This window comes from Pristiophorus japonicus, chromosome 19 (assembly GCF_044704955.1).
Source record: "Pristiophorus japonicus isolate sPriJap1 chromosome 19, sPriJap1.hap1, whole genome shotgun sequence".
Lineage (NCBI taxonomy): Eukaryota > Metazoa > Chordata > Chondrichthyes > Pristiophoridae > Pristiophorus > Pristiophorus japonicus.
The window spans coordinates 72,901,396-72,915,608 of NC_091995.1; the positions used below are offsets into that span (position 1 = coordinate 72,901,396).

Genomic DNA, 14,213 nt, shown 5'->3' on the forward strand with positions numbered 1-14,213 from the left:
CATTTCTGGATCTGAGGGTGGCCTCCAACTTAACTTTCGGCCACAGAACAAATCTCCACATTTTTACGGAAATACCTTCAGTATACCTGTCGGTTACTCTGCCCTACCCACTTGTGTCTATCCATGGGCTTACTGTCGATGATTGTATTGACATTTTAGGTTTGCAGGAAACTTGTCTCACTGTCCATGACACTATCCGTCATCAAACAAGCCAAAATACAGCACCTCCAACAGTGCAGCACTCTGTACTGAAGTATCAACTAGATTTCTATCTGTCATGGGATTTGAACCCACAACCTTCTGACTCACAAGCAAAAGTGCGACGCACTGAGCCATGGCCATTTCTGAGTCAAGGCATCAGATTTTATGAAGTGTCTTCAAGGAGGAGCGAGAGGTAGCAAGGGGGAGCTGTTTAGGGAGATACCCTGCCTGCCCTGTGACCATCAGTGAGCACTGGAACTTTGCACAAATTTGAAGTTGATGACACCTTGGTCCGAATGAAGCCTCCCTGCCTTGCTGCACCTGACATCACTTGCCCAACTGCAACTGCTGTATTGTCAATCTTTAAAAAGACATCACTTCAGGTGGGACTTGAATCCACAATTCCTGGCTTAGAAAGCCAGTGCCTTATCCATTAGGCCACTGGGGCTGAATGCGTGAAGTGACCCACCTGAGGGTAATTGACCACTCTGAAATGTGACATCTGCCTCACATTTTCAGAGTGTGAGAAAGTTGAGCACAGATGGAAGCTATTTTCTCCCATCATATCTGCCACTGCTCGAGCCATGGCAGAGCCATTTACAACAACAACTTGCATTTGTATAATGCCTGTAATATAATAAAACCTTCCATTGTATCTTCATAAACATCTCCACCTCGCTACCTTTCTCTCCTCCTTGAAGATGTTTCCTCGAAACCTGCTTCAGTGACCAAGGCTTTGGACACCTGTCCTGGTACCAACAGGAAGAGCAGTGCAAGGAAGTTAGTGCAGGGGTCCCCTGTGGTCATCCCCCTGCAAAACAGATACACTGCGTTGGGTACTGTTGAGGGTGATGACTCATCAGGGGAGGGCAGCAGCAGCCAAGTTCATGGCACCGTGGCTGGCTCTGCTGCACAGGAGGGCAGGAAAAAGAGTGGGAGAGCGATAGTGATAGGGGATTCAATTGTAAGGGGAATAGATAGGCGTTTCTGCGGCCGCAACCGAGACTCCAGGATAGTATGTTGCCTCCCTGGTGCAAGGGTCAAGGATGTCTCGGAGTGGGTGCAGGACATTCTAAAAAGGGAGGGAGATCAGCCAATTGTCGTGGTGCACATTGGTACCAACGACATAGGTAAAAAAAGGGATGAGGTCCTACGAAACGAATTTAAGGAGCTAGGAGCTAAATTAAAAAGTAGGACCTCAAAAGTAGTAATCTCGGGATTGCTACCAGTGCCACGTGCTAGTCAGAGTAGGAATCGCAGGATAGCGCAGATGAATATGTGGCTTGAGCAGTGGTGCAGCAGGGAGGGATTCAAATTCCTGGGGCATTGGAACCGGTTCTGGGGGAGGTAGGACCAGTACAAACCGGACGGTCTGCACCTGGGCAGGACCGGAACCAATGTCCTCGGGGGAGTGTTTGCTAGTACTGTTGGGGAGGAGTTAAACTAATATGGCAGGGGGATGGGAACCAATGCAGGGAGACAGAGAGAAACAAAAAGGAGGCAAAAGCAAAAGACAGAAAGGAGATGAGAAAAAGTGGAGGGCAGAGAAACCCAAGGCAAAGAACAAAAAGGGCCATTGTACAGCAAAATTCTAAAAGGACAGAAGGTGTTAAAAAAACAAGCCTGAAGGCGTTGTGTCTTAATGCAAGGAGTATCTGCAATAAGGTGGATGAATGAACTGTGCAAATAGATGTTAACAAATATGATGTGATTGGGATTACGGAGACGTGGCTCCAGGATGATCAGGGCTGGGAACTCAACATCCAGGGGTATTCAACATTCAGGAAGGATAGAATAAAAGGAAAAGGAGGTGGGGTAACATTGCTGGTTAAGGAGGAGATTAAGGCAATAGTTAGGAAGGACATTAGCTTGGATGATGTGGAATCTATATGGGTAGAGCTGCAGAACACCAAAGGGCAAAAAACATTAGTGGGAGTTGTGTACAGACCTCCAAACAGTAGTAGTGATGTTGGGGAGGGCATCAAACAGGAAATTAGGGGTGCATGCAATAAAGGTGCAGCAGTTATAATGGGTGACTTTAATATGTACATAGATTGGGCTAACCAAACTGGAAGCAATACGGTGGAGGAGGATTTCCTGGAGTGCATAAGGGATGGTTTTTTAGACCAATATGTCGAGGAACCAACTAGTGGGGAGGCCATCTTAGACTGGGTGTTGTGTAATGAGAGAGGATTAATTAGCAATCTCGTTGTGCGAGGCCCCTTGGGGAAGAGTGACCATAATATGGTGGAATTCTGCATTAGGATGGAGAATGAAACAGTTAATTAAGAGACCATGGTCCAGAACTTAAAGAAGGCTAACTTTGAAGGTATGAGGCGTGAATTGGCTGGGATAGATTGGTGAATGATACTTAAGGGGTTGACTGTGGATGGGCAATGGCAGACATTTAGAGACTGCATGGATGAACTACAACAATTGTACATTCCTGTCTGGCGTAAAAATAAACCGTGGCTATCAAGGGAAATCAGGGATAGTATTAAAGCCAAGGAAGTGGCATACAAATTGGCCAGAAATAGCAGTGAACCCGGGGACTGGGAGAAATTTAGAACTCAGCAGAGGAGGACAAAGGGTTTGATTAGGGCAGGGAAAATGGATTACGAGAAGAAGCTTGCAGGGAACATTAAGGCGGATTGCAAAAGTTTCTATAGGTATGTAAAGAGAAAAAGGTTAGTAAAGACAAACGTAGGTCCCCTGCAGTCAGAATCAGGGGAAGTCATAACGGGGAACAAAGAAATGGCGGACCAATTGAACAAGTACTTTGGTTTGGTATTCACTAAGGAGGACACAAACAACTTTCCGGATATAAAAGGGGTCCGAAGGTCTAGTAAGGAGGAGGAACTGAGGGAAATCCTTATTAATCGGGAAATTGTGTTGGGGAAATTGATGGGATTGAAGACCGATAAATCCCCAGGGCCTGATGGACTGCATCCCAGAGTACTTAAGGAGGTGGCCTTGGAAATAGTGGATGCATTGACAGTCATTTTCCAACATTCCATTGACTCTGGATCAGTTCCTATGGAGTGGAGGGTAGCCAATGTAACCCCACTTTTTAAAAAAGGAGGGAGAGAGATAACAGGGAATTATAGACCGGTAAGCCTGACATCGGTAATGGGTAAAATGATGGAATCAATTATTAAGGATGTCATAGCAGTGCATTTGGAAAGAGGTAACATGATAGGTCCAAGTCAGCATGGATTTGTGAAAGGGAAATCATGCTTGACAAATCTTCTGGAATTTTTTGAGGATGTTTCCAGTAGAGTGGACAAGGGAGAACCAGTTGACGTGGTATATTTGGACTTTCAGAAGGCTTTCGACAAGGTCCCACACAAGAGATTAATGTGCAAAGTTAAAGCACATGGGATTGGGGGTAGTGTGCTGACATGGATTGAGAACTGGTTGTCAGACAGGAAGCAAAGAGTAGGAGTAAATGGGTACTTTTCAGAATGGCAGGCAGTGACTAGTGGGGTACCGCAAGGTTCTGTGCTGGGGCCCCAGCTGTTTACACTGTACATTAATGATTTAGACGAGGGGATTAAATGTAGTATCTCCAAATTTGCGGATGACGCTAAGTTGGGTGGCAGTGTGAGCTGCGAGGAAGATGCTATGAGGCTGCAGAGTGACTTGGATAGGTTAGGTGAGTGGGCAAATGCATGGCAGATGAAGTATAATGTGGATAAATGTGAGGTTATCCACTTTGGTGGTAAAAACAGAGAGACAGACTATTATCTGAATGGTGACAGTTTAGGAAAAGGGGAGGTGCAAAGAGACCTGGGTGTCATGGTACATCAGTCATTGAAGGTTGGCATGCAGGTACAGCAGGCGGTTAAGAAAGAAAATGGCATGTTGGCCTTCATAGCGAGGGGATTTGAGTACAGGGGCAGGGAGGTGTTGCTACAGTTGTACAGGGCCTTGGTGAGGCCACACCTGGAGTATTGTGTACAGTTTTGGTCTCCTAACCTGAGGAAGGACATTCTTGCTATTGAGGGAGTGCAGCGAAGGTTCACCAGACTGATTCCCGGGATGGTGGGACTGACCTATCAAGAAAGACTGGATCAACTGCGCTTGTATTCACTGGAGTTCAGAAGAATGAGAGGGGACCTCATAAAAACTTTTAAAATTCTGACGGGGTTAGACAGGTTAGATGCAGGAAGAATGTTCCCAATGTTGGGGAAGTCCAGAACCAGGGGACACAGTCTAAGGATAAGGGGTAAGCCATTTAGGACCAAGATGAGGAGGAACTTCTTCACTCAGAGAGTGGTGAATCTGTGGAATTCTCTACCACAGAAAGTTGTTGAGGCCAATTCACTAAATATATTCAAAAAGGAGTTAGATGAAGTCCTTACTACTAGGGGGATCAAGGGGTATGGCGAGAAAGCAGGAAGGGGGTACTGAAGTTGCATGTTCAGCCATGAACTCATTGAATGGTGGTGCAGGCTAGAAGGGCCGACTGGCCTACTCCTGCACCTATTTTCTATGTTTCTATGTGGCTCGGTGTGAGATTTTATTTGATAATGATCCAGGGAAGCATCATGGAAGGTTTTATTATGCTACAGGCGCTATACAAATGCAAGTTGTTATTGTAGATGGCTCTGCCATGGTGCGAGCAGTGGCAGATATGATGGGAGAAAATAGCTTCCATCTGTGCTCAACTTTCTCACACTCTGAAAATGTGAGGCAGATGTCACATTTCAGAGTGGTCAATTACCCTCAGGTGGGTCACTGCATACATTCAGCCCCAGTGGCCTAATGGATAAGGCACTGGCCTCCTAAGCCAGGGATTATGGGTTCAAATCCCACCTGGGGTGATGGCTTTTTAAAGATTGACAATACGGCAGTTGAGGTTGGGCAAGTGATGTCAGGTTCAGCAAGGCAGGGAGGCTTCATTCGGATCAAGGTGTCATCAATTTCAAATTTGTGCAAAGTTCCAGTGCTCACTGATGGTCACAGGGCAGGCAGGGTCGGGGGATGGGGACTCGGTATCTCCCTTGCTACCTCTCGCTCCTCCTTCAAGACACGCCATAAAACCGACTGCTTTGACCCAGAAATGGACTGCCTGTTCTGCTTGGGCATTGGAGGCGGTCTTGAACAGGACAGATGTGACATGCTTGATCCTATGGCGGGTCATGAATTCCTTGAATTTCGCGCTGGTCAAGCACGGCCCATTGTCGCTGACAAGGACATCAGGCAGACCGTGCGTGGCAAACAGGGCTCGTAGGTTTTCAATGGTGACAGTGGACGTGCTTACAGACATTATTACACACTCAATCCACTTTGAATAAGCTTCCACAACAACCAAGAGCATTTTGCCTAGAAACGGGCCAGCGAAGTCAATGTGGATGCTGGACCACGGTTTGGAGGGCCATGACTGTTATGTATGCCTGCTTGTATTGTTGTGTGATATCTGTAACACTGAATGTACCCTTACACTGTACACACCTTACCTGTACACCAGAGGGTGCTGCTGCTGGAGACCTAAGGGTTACCTGCACACTGCAGGTAACCCAGTATAAAAGGAAGCTCACAGCTTGGTGTCCTCACTTGAGGAGCTGCAAATAAAGGGCTACAGTTCTTTTAAGTACCATCCCTTGCCTTGTGGAGTCATTGCAAAAGGTGCCTACATACACTACAACTGGCGACGAGGATACTAGGTCACGAACTACACGCTCAGCATGTCGAATCTCAGCAACCTTCAGCAATTTACCGATGGGGAAGATTGGGACGCTTTTGTAGCAAGATTGGAACATTTCTTCATAGCCAACGACCTGGAGGGGGACACACCGGCTGCACGAGCGAACAAGCGCAGGGCCATCCTGCTCAGCAGTTGTGGACCCACCATCCATTGTCTCGTCAGGGACTTGCTAGCCCCAGCGAAGACAACCACCAATAGCTATGAGGAACTTGTAACACTTATACAGGAGCAACTAAAACCAAAAGAAAGCATCCTCACAGCCAGGCACTGGTTCTACACTTACCGGCGACCCGAAGGCCGGCGAAAGAAGTGGACTCCCGACGCCCATGGCCGAACCTGAGGAAGAAAAGATCACCACAGCCAACCTGGAGGAGAACCAGTAGATGGCGGCCGCATCACGAGGAGAAGAACCTGCAAACAAAATGGCCGCGGCCAGGCCACGAGGCGCAGCGTTGCAGGAGCGACACGTGACACCGAGCGGCCAATCGGATTGGAAGGCTCCCTTAAAGGAGACCAGTAACCAAAAAAATTTAAAGGGACACTTTCAACTAAATGGGGACAAGGACTTTAAAGCTAAAGATGCAACAAAAGGGTGCACGTATGATAATGTAACCATGAATTGTGATGCTGGTGTAACTAATGTGACAAATGAGATGAATGCTTGTGTAAGTAAGGTTAAGAACAAGCTCGTTATAAGAACGTAAGAATTAGGAACAGGAGTAGGCCATCTAGCCCCTCGAGCCTGCTCCGCCATTCAACAAGATCATGGCTGATCTGGCCATGGACTCAGCTCCACTTACCCGCCCGCTCCCCGTAACCCTTTATTCCCTTGTTTGATGATTATGACAGAGAGTTTGAAATGCCTAATGTAACCATGTCTGGTGAGACCATGACACCAAAAAGTGATGCAAATGCTGTAATTTATAATGTAGGCTCGACTATCTGTGATCAGAGCCAAGGTATCATGTGTATAGGTAGGACACTGCTAAAGGACATTGGGTTCTACAGGGACCGTACTGATGCTAGAGGAATCCCCTGTGGGAGACCCTCAGGTCCAGCTGGCTACCAGACCATGTAGCCTGGATCTTTGGAACAAGTGTGATTCCCCTGGAAGGACACACGCACCCAGTGGGAGCAGACCCACTACAGGGACAATGGTCAAAGGGCAGCCCAGCCACCACCACTGGCAACCTGCACCAGACCAGCCCTACAACCCCTGGCCACCAGGGCCAACACCAGGAGTGAGAGGCCAATACCTGGCAAACCCTGGGATGACCAGACCCTCATCCCAGTTGGAGGACAAGGAGCCCACCCAGTTCTGTGGCCCTGCCCACCACCACACATAACCCACATCACAGTGTATACACACCACCCACTGCTGCTGTGTCTAGCCACCTGTGGGATCCCACAACAGTGACACCCACGTGGTCTGTGTGTGAGGGGGGGAAAACGTATGAGGCCAACCTCAAGTACAGGGATCACACCTGGCACCCACACAACACTCACCACAACCTCCCATAGCCCACTACTGATCACCTCCCCAGGTCATGACAGTAAGGATATTAAAAATGCTTAGGGGGGAGTGTTGTTATATATGCATGCTTGTATTGTTGTGCGATATCTGTAACACTGAATGTACCCTTGCCCTGTACACCCACCTTACCTGTACACCAGAGGGTGCTGCTGCTGGAGACCTATGGATTACCTGCACACTGCAGGTAACCCAGCATAAAAGGGAGCTCACAGCTTGGTGTCCTCACTCGAGGAACTGCAAATAAAGGACTACAGTCTACACAATTTAAGTACCATACCCTGCTTCGTGGAGTCATTGAAAAAGGTGCCTACATACACGACAAGGACCACAAATTTAGCGGTGCCTCCCTGGGTGCATTGCTCAGTTGAGAGCAAGTGTTGCATTGGCGCACGCAAGACTCCAAATCTGAGTCGATGTCGGGCCACCACACATGGGATTTGGCTTTCGCTTTCATCATTACTATGCCTGGGTGGGTACTGTGTAGGTTCCGTATGAACATTTCCCTGCCTTTCTTGGGCAAAACCATGCGATTACCCCACAAAAGACAGTCCGCCTGTATGGACATTTCGTCTTTGCGTCGCTTGAATGGCTTGATCTCTTCATGCATCTCCGCTGGGACGCTGGACTAGCTCCCATGGAGGACACAGTTTTTTACAAGGGACAGTAAAGGATCCTGGCTGGTCTAGGTCCTGATCTGGCAGGCCGTAATGGGTGACATTTCATTTTCAAATGCATCCATCACCAAGAGCAAGTCTGCAGGCTGTGCCATTTCAACCCCGGTGATGGGCAATGGTAGCCGACTGAGAACATCAGCGCAGTTCTTTGTGCCTGACCTGTGGAGAATTACATAGTTATATGCAGACACTCCGTGATGGTAGACATTTAAAGATCACATGGATGAACTTCAACAATTGTACATCCCTGTAAAAATAAAACGGGGAAGGTGGCTCAACTGTGGCTAACAAGGGAAATTAAGGATAGTGTTAAATCCAAGGAAGAGGCATATAAATTGGCTAGAAAAGGCCGCAAACCTGAGGACTGGGAGAAATTTGTAAGACAGCAGAGGAGGACAAAGGGTTCAAAATAAATTATGAAAGGAAGCTTGCTGGGAACATAAAAACTGACTGCAAAAGCTTCTATAGATCGGTGAAGAGAAAAAGATTAGTGAAAACAAACGTAGGTCCCTTGCAGTCAGATTCAGGTGAATTTATAATGGGGAACAAAGAAATGGTGGACCAGTTAAACAAATACTTTGGTTCTGGCTTCACGAAGACACAAATAACCTTCTGGAAATACTAAGGGACCGAGGGTCTAGTGAGAAGGAGGAACTAAAGGAAATCCTTATTAGGTGGGAAATTGTGTTCGGGAAATTGATGGGATTGAAGGCTGATAAATCCCTGGGGCCTGATAGCCTGCATCTCAGAGTACTTAAGGAAGTATCCCTAGAAATAGTGGATGCATTGGTGATCATTTTCCAACAGTCTATCGACTCTGGATCAGTTCCGATGGACTGGAGGGTAGCTGATGTAACACCACATTTTAAGAAAGGAGGGGGGGAGAAAACGGGTAATTATATACTGGTTAGCCTGACATCAGTAGTGGGGAAAATGTTGGAATCAATTATTAAAGATGAAATAGCAACACATTTAGATAGCAGTGATGGGATCGGTCCAAGTCAGCATGGATTTATGAAAGGGAAATCTTCTAGAATTTTTTGAGGATGTAACTGGGACAGTGGACAAGGGAGAACCAGTGGATGTGGTGTATTTGGACTTTCAAAAGGCTTTTGACAAGGTCCCACACAAGAGATTGGTGTGCAAAATTAAAGCACATGGTATTGGGGGTAATGCACTGACGTGGATAGAGAATTGGTTGGCAGACAGGAAGCAGAATGTCGGGATAAACGGGTCCTTTTCAGAATGGCAGGCAGTGACTAGTGGGGTGCCGCAGGGCTCAGTGCTGGGACCCCAGCTATTTACAATATGCATTAATGATTTGGATGAGGGAATTGAGTGTAATATCTCCACGTTTGCAGATGACACTAAGCTGGGTGGCGGTGTGAGCTGTGAGGAGGACACTAAAAGGCTGCAGGGTGACTTGAACAGGTTAGGTGAGTGGGCAAACGCATTGCAGATGCAGTATAATGTGGATAAATGTGAGGTTATCCACTTTGGTGGCAAAAACTCAAAGGCAGAATATTACCTGATTGGTGGCATATTAGGAAAGGGGGAGGTGCAATGAGACCTGTGTGTCATGGTACATCAGTAATTGAAAGTTGGCATGCAGGTACAGCAGGCGGTGAAGAAGGCAAATGGTATGTTGGCCTTCATAGCTAGGGGATTTGAGTATAGGAGCAGGGAGGTCTTACTGCAGTTGTACAGGGCCTTGGTGAGGCCTCACCTGGAATATTGTGTTCAGTTTTGCTCTCCTAATCTGAGGAAGGATATTCTTGCTATTGAGGGAGTGCAGTGAAGGTTCACCAGACTGATTCCTGGGATGGCAGAATTGACATATGAGGAGAGACTGGATCGACTGGGTCTGTGTTCACTGGAGTTTAGAAGGATGAGAGGGGATCTCATAGGCACATATAAAATTCTGACGGGACTGGACAGGTTAGATGCAGGAAGAATGTTCCCGATGTTGGGGAAGTTCATAACCAGGGTACATAATCTAAGGATAAGGGGTAAGCCTTTTAGGACTGAGATGAGGAGAAACTTCTTCACTCAGAGAGTTGTTAACCTGTGGAATTCCCTGCCGCAGAGAGTTGTTGATGCCAGTTCAAGAGGGAGTTAGATATGACTCTTACGGCTAAAGGGATCAAGGAGTATGGAGAGAAAGCAGAAAAGGGGTACTGAGGTGAATGATCAGCCATGATCTTATTGAATGGTGGTGCAGGCTCGAAGGGCCGAATGGCCTACTCCTGCAACTATTTTCTATGTTTCAATGGTTCTGTGACAGCGTGAGCGCCCATCTTTGGATGCGAGCAGGGGCATTGGTATTGATACTTTGATCTCTGAGAATAGCGATATGAGTGGCTTATGGTCAGTTTCTAACTCGAACTTAAGCCCAAACAGATACTGATGCATTCTTTTTACCCCGTAACCGCATGCCAGAGCTTCTTTTTCAATCATGCTGTAGGCCCTTTCGGCCTTGGACAAGCTCCTGGACTCATAAGTAACCGGTTGCAATGTCCCGATTCATTTGCTTGTCGTAACACACACCCGACCCCGAACGAAGACGCATCGCAAGCTAGCACGAAACGTTTACATGGGTCATACAGAACAAGCAGTTTGTTGGAACATAACAGATTTCGGGCTTTCTCAAAAGCAGTCTCTTGTGATTTCCCCCATACCCAGTCATCTCCCTTGCGTAGCAACACGTGTAGAGGTTCTAGCAAGGTGCTTAACCCGCAGGAACGACCGCAGCTCCGTCACATTCTGTGGCCTCGGCTTGTTCTTGATGGCCTCCGTCCTGGCGCCGGTGGGTCTAATGCCGTCTGCCGCGATTCTTCTCCCTAAGAACTCGACCTCTGGGACCAAGAAAACACACTTCGAGCGTTTCAACCTGAGTCCCACACGATCTAACTGACTTAGAACCTCTTCCGGGTTCTGTAAGTGTTCGATGGTATCCCGACCTGTGACCAATATGTCGTCCTGGAAAACCACGGTGCGCGGAACCGACTTTAGCAGACTCTTCATGTTCCTTTGAAAAATTGCCGTGGCCGATCGAATTCCAAACGGGCAACTATTGTAGATGAACAGATCTTTGTGCATGTTGATGCAGGTGAGGTCTTTCGAAGATTCTGCCAGCTCCTGCGTCATGTAGGCCAAGGTCAGATCCAACTTGGTGAACATCTTTCCTCCTGCCAGCGTCACAAATAGGTCATCTGCCTTGGGTAGCGGATACTGGTTCTGCAGTGAAAAACGGTTAATAGTTACTTTATAGTCTCCGCAAATTCTGACCGTGCCATCGCCCTTGAGATCTGGAACAATTGGACTGGCCCACTCGTTGAACTGCACTGGTGCAATGGTGCCCTCTCGTTGCGGCCTGTCTAGCTCGATCTCCACTTTCTCTCACATCATATATGGCACACTTCGTGCCTTGTGGTAAATGGGTCGTTTACCGGGAATCAAGTGGATCTGCACCATCGTCCCCGAGAAACTTCCAATGCCTGACTCAAAAAACGAAGGAAACTTGCTCAGAACCTGGGCACATGAGGCGCCGTCGACGGACGAAAGCGCTTGGATGTCTTCGCAGTTCCAGCGGATTTTTCCCAGCCAGCTTCTGCCGAACAGTGTGGGGCCATCTCCTGGTACTGTCCATAGTGGTAGTTCATGCACTGCTCCATCATTGGAGACTTTTACTGCTGCGCTGCCAATTACAGGGATCAGCTCTTTAGTGTAAGTTTTCAGCTTGGTGTGAATGGGGCTCAACTTGGGCCTGTGTGCCTTGTTGCATCACAACGTGTTGAAGGCCTTTTTGCTCATGATGGACTGATTCGCACCCATGTCCAATTCCATGGATACTGGAGTTCCGTTCAGTTCAACTTTTAACATGATCGATGGACATTTCGTGGTGAAGCTGTGTACCCCGTACACTTCTGCCTCCTCGTTTTGAGTATCTAGTTCCGTTTCATCTGCCATGCATCGATCTTCCTCTGCAACATGGTGGTTTGCAGGGTTTGCAGCTCATCTGCACATTCACTGGAGGTGTCCCATTGTTTCACAGCCTTTACACACATAGTGCTTGAAGCGGCATTGATGGGCTCGACGATCACCTCCGCAGCGCCAACAAGGTGTTAACTGCCTCGCATTAACGATACATGGCGGACTCTGAGCCATCTGAGGGTGTGCAGCTACAGGCGTGTACGTTCTGCCGTAGCACTCCTTCCTGAAAATGACGTTACTTTGTGTACTGTACTGGCCGAAACGTCTTTACGCTGCGAAATTTGTTTGGTGTTATCGCTGGTGAACATAAATGCCTGGGCTATCGTTATAGCTTTGCTCAGGTTCGGTGTTTCAACTGTCAATAATTTGCGAAGGATAATCTCATGGCCAATGCCAAACACAAAAAAGTCTCTGAGCATTTGCTCCAGGAATTCATCAAATTCGCAATGTCCTGCAAGGTGCCTTAGTTCGGCGATGTAGCTCACCACTTCCTGACCTTCAGACCGTTGACATATGTAAAATCGATACCTTGCCATCAGAACGCTCTCCTTCGGATTTAGATGCTCCCAGACCAGCGTACACAGTTCTTCATACGATTTGGTTGTTGGTTTCACCAGAGAAAAAAGATTCTTCATGAGGCCATAGGTTGTTGCCCCGCAGACGGTGAGGAGGATCGCCCTTCCTTTGGCAGCATTCACACTCCTTTCCAGTTCGTTGGCCACAAAGTATTGGTCGAGTCGCTCTATGAAGGCCTCCCAATCGTCCCCTTCTGAGAATTTCTCCAGGATATCAACAGTTCTCAGTATTTAGCGTGATGGTTCGTTGTCTCGTTGCCAGTTGTTATGTCCAGAGTAAAGTAATGTGATTGAGTACTGTAGAGGTGAGTAAGTGTGACCTTAATCTCTTTATTCTAACTCCAGAGTGTTGGTACAGCATGGGAGGCCTGCTTACATACAGTGCTCCCAAGGGAGGCTGGGATCCCTTGGGACTCCAACAGATACGCCCTCTGGTAGTGGTAGAATGCTGGTTACATAGGGCTGCAAACATAACAAGCCCCAGTGGCCTAATGGATAAGGCACTGGCCTCCTAAGCCAGGGATTGTGGGTTCAAGTCCCACCTGGGGTCATGCCTTATTAAAGATTGACAATACGGCAGTTCAGGTTGGGCAAATGATGGAAGATATTGCCAGGCAGAGCGGCTTCACTTGGACCAAGGTGTCATCAACTTCAAATTTGTGCAAAGTTCCAGTGCTCACTGATAGTCGGGGGATGGGTAGTGGACACGGTATCACCCAAAACAGTTCCCTCTTGCTCCTCCTTTAAGACACTCCCTAAAACCTGCTGCTTTGACCCAGAAATGGAGCCATGGCTCAGTGGGCAGTGCTTTATATGCAGACAATGGATGGAGTCACTGCGTGGTCGCATAAGATGGAGATTTGTTTACCTGATGTGTGATCAATAATTCTTACACTGTGTATATACCTGCTGGCACCACTAGAGGGTGACACCGGGGGTTTCCTGCCCTGGTGGCAGGGCCCAGTATAAAAGGCTGCCCACCATGCTTGTGACTCACTCTGGTGTTTGGAATAAAGGACCAAGGTCGCTGCAGTTTGAGTTCAACACATTGCCTCATGGAGTCATTCATAAGTACATTACAGACAAAATAACTGGCGATGAGAATAAGGACTTTCACATGATCATGGCTAACTTTGGCACACTAAAATACTTCGCAGAGGGTGCTGATTGGGATGCCTTCACCGAAAGGTTCAAGATATATTTTGCGGCAAACGACCTGGCAGGTGAGACAGATGCATCGGCGGAGAAGCGCACGGCTATACTGCTGACCAGTTGTGGGCCCGAGGTCTACCGCCTCGTCATGGACTTGCTGGCACCCACCAAGGCCAAGGATAAGACATACGATGAGTTGAGTGAACTAATTCATGACCAACTAAAACCAAAAGAGAGCATCCTCACGGCCAGGCACAGATTCTACACTCACCGCAGACCTGAGGGCCAGGTGATTGCAAAATATGCTGCCGACCTCAGGAGACTTGCCACACCGTGTGATTTTGGCACGCACCTCAACAAAGCATTGCGAGACA

The 14,213-nt window shown here is 47.7% G+C and overlaps 2 non-coding genes across 2 annotated transcripts; both read left to right on the forward strand.

Annotated features, from left to right (window-relative positions):
* The first annotated feature begins 4,954 nt into the window (after positions 1-4,954).
* trnar-ccu (transfer RNA arginine (anticodon CCU)) lies at positions 4,955-5,027 on the forward strand. The gene has a single exon. It is a non-coding gene; the product is annotated as a tRNA-Arg (tRNA).
* Positions 5,028-13,164: 8,137 nt separating this feature from the next.
* Positions 13,165-13,238, forward strand: trnar-ccu (transfer RNA arginine (anticodon CCU)). The gene has a single exon. It is a non-coding gene; the product is annotated as a tRNA-Arg (tRNA).
* The last annotated feature ends 975 nt before the right edge of the window (positions 13,239-14,213 follow it).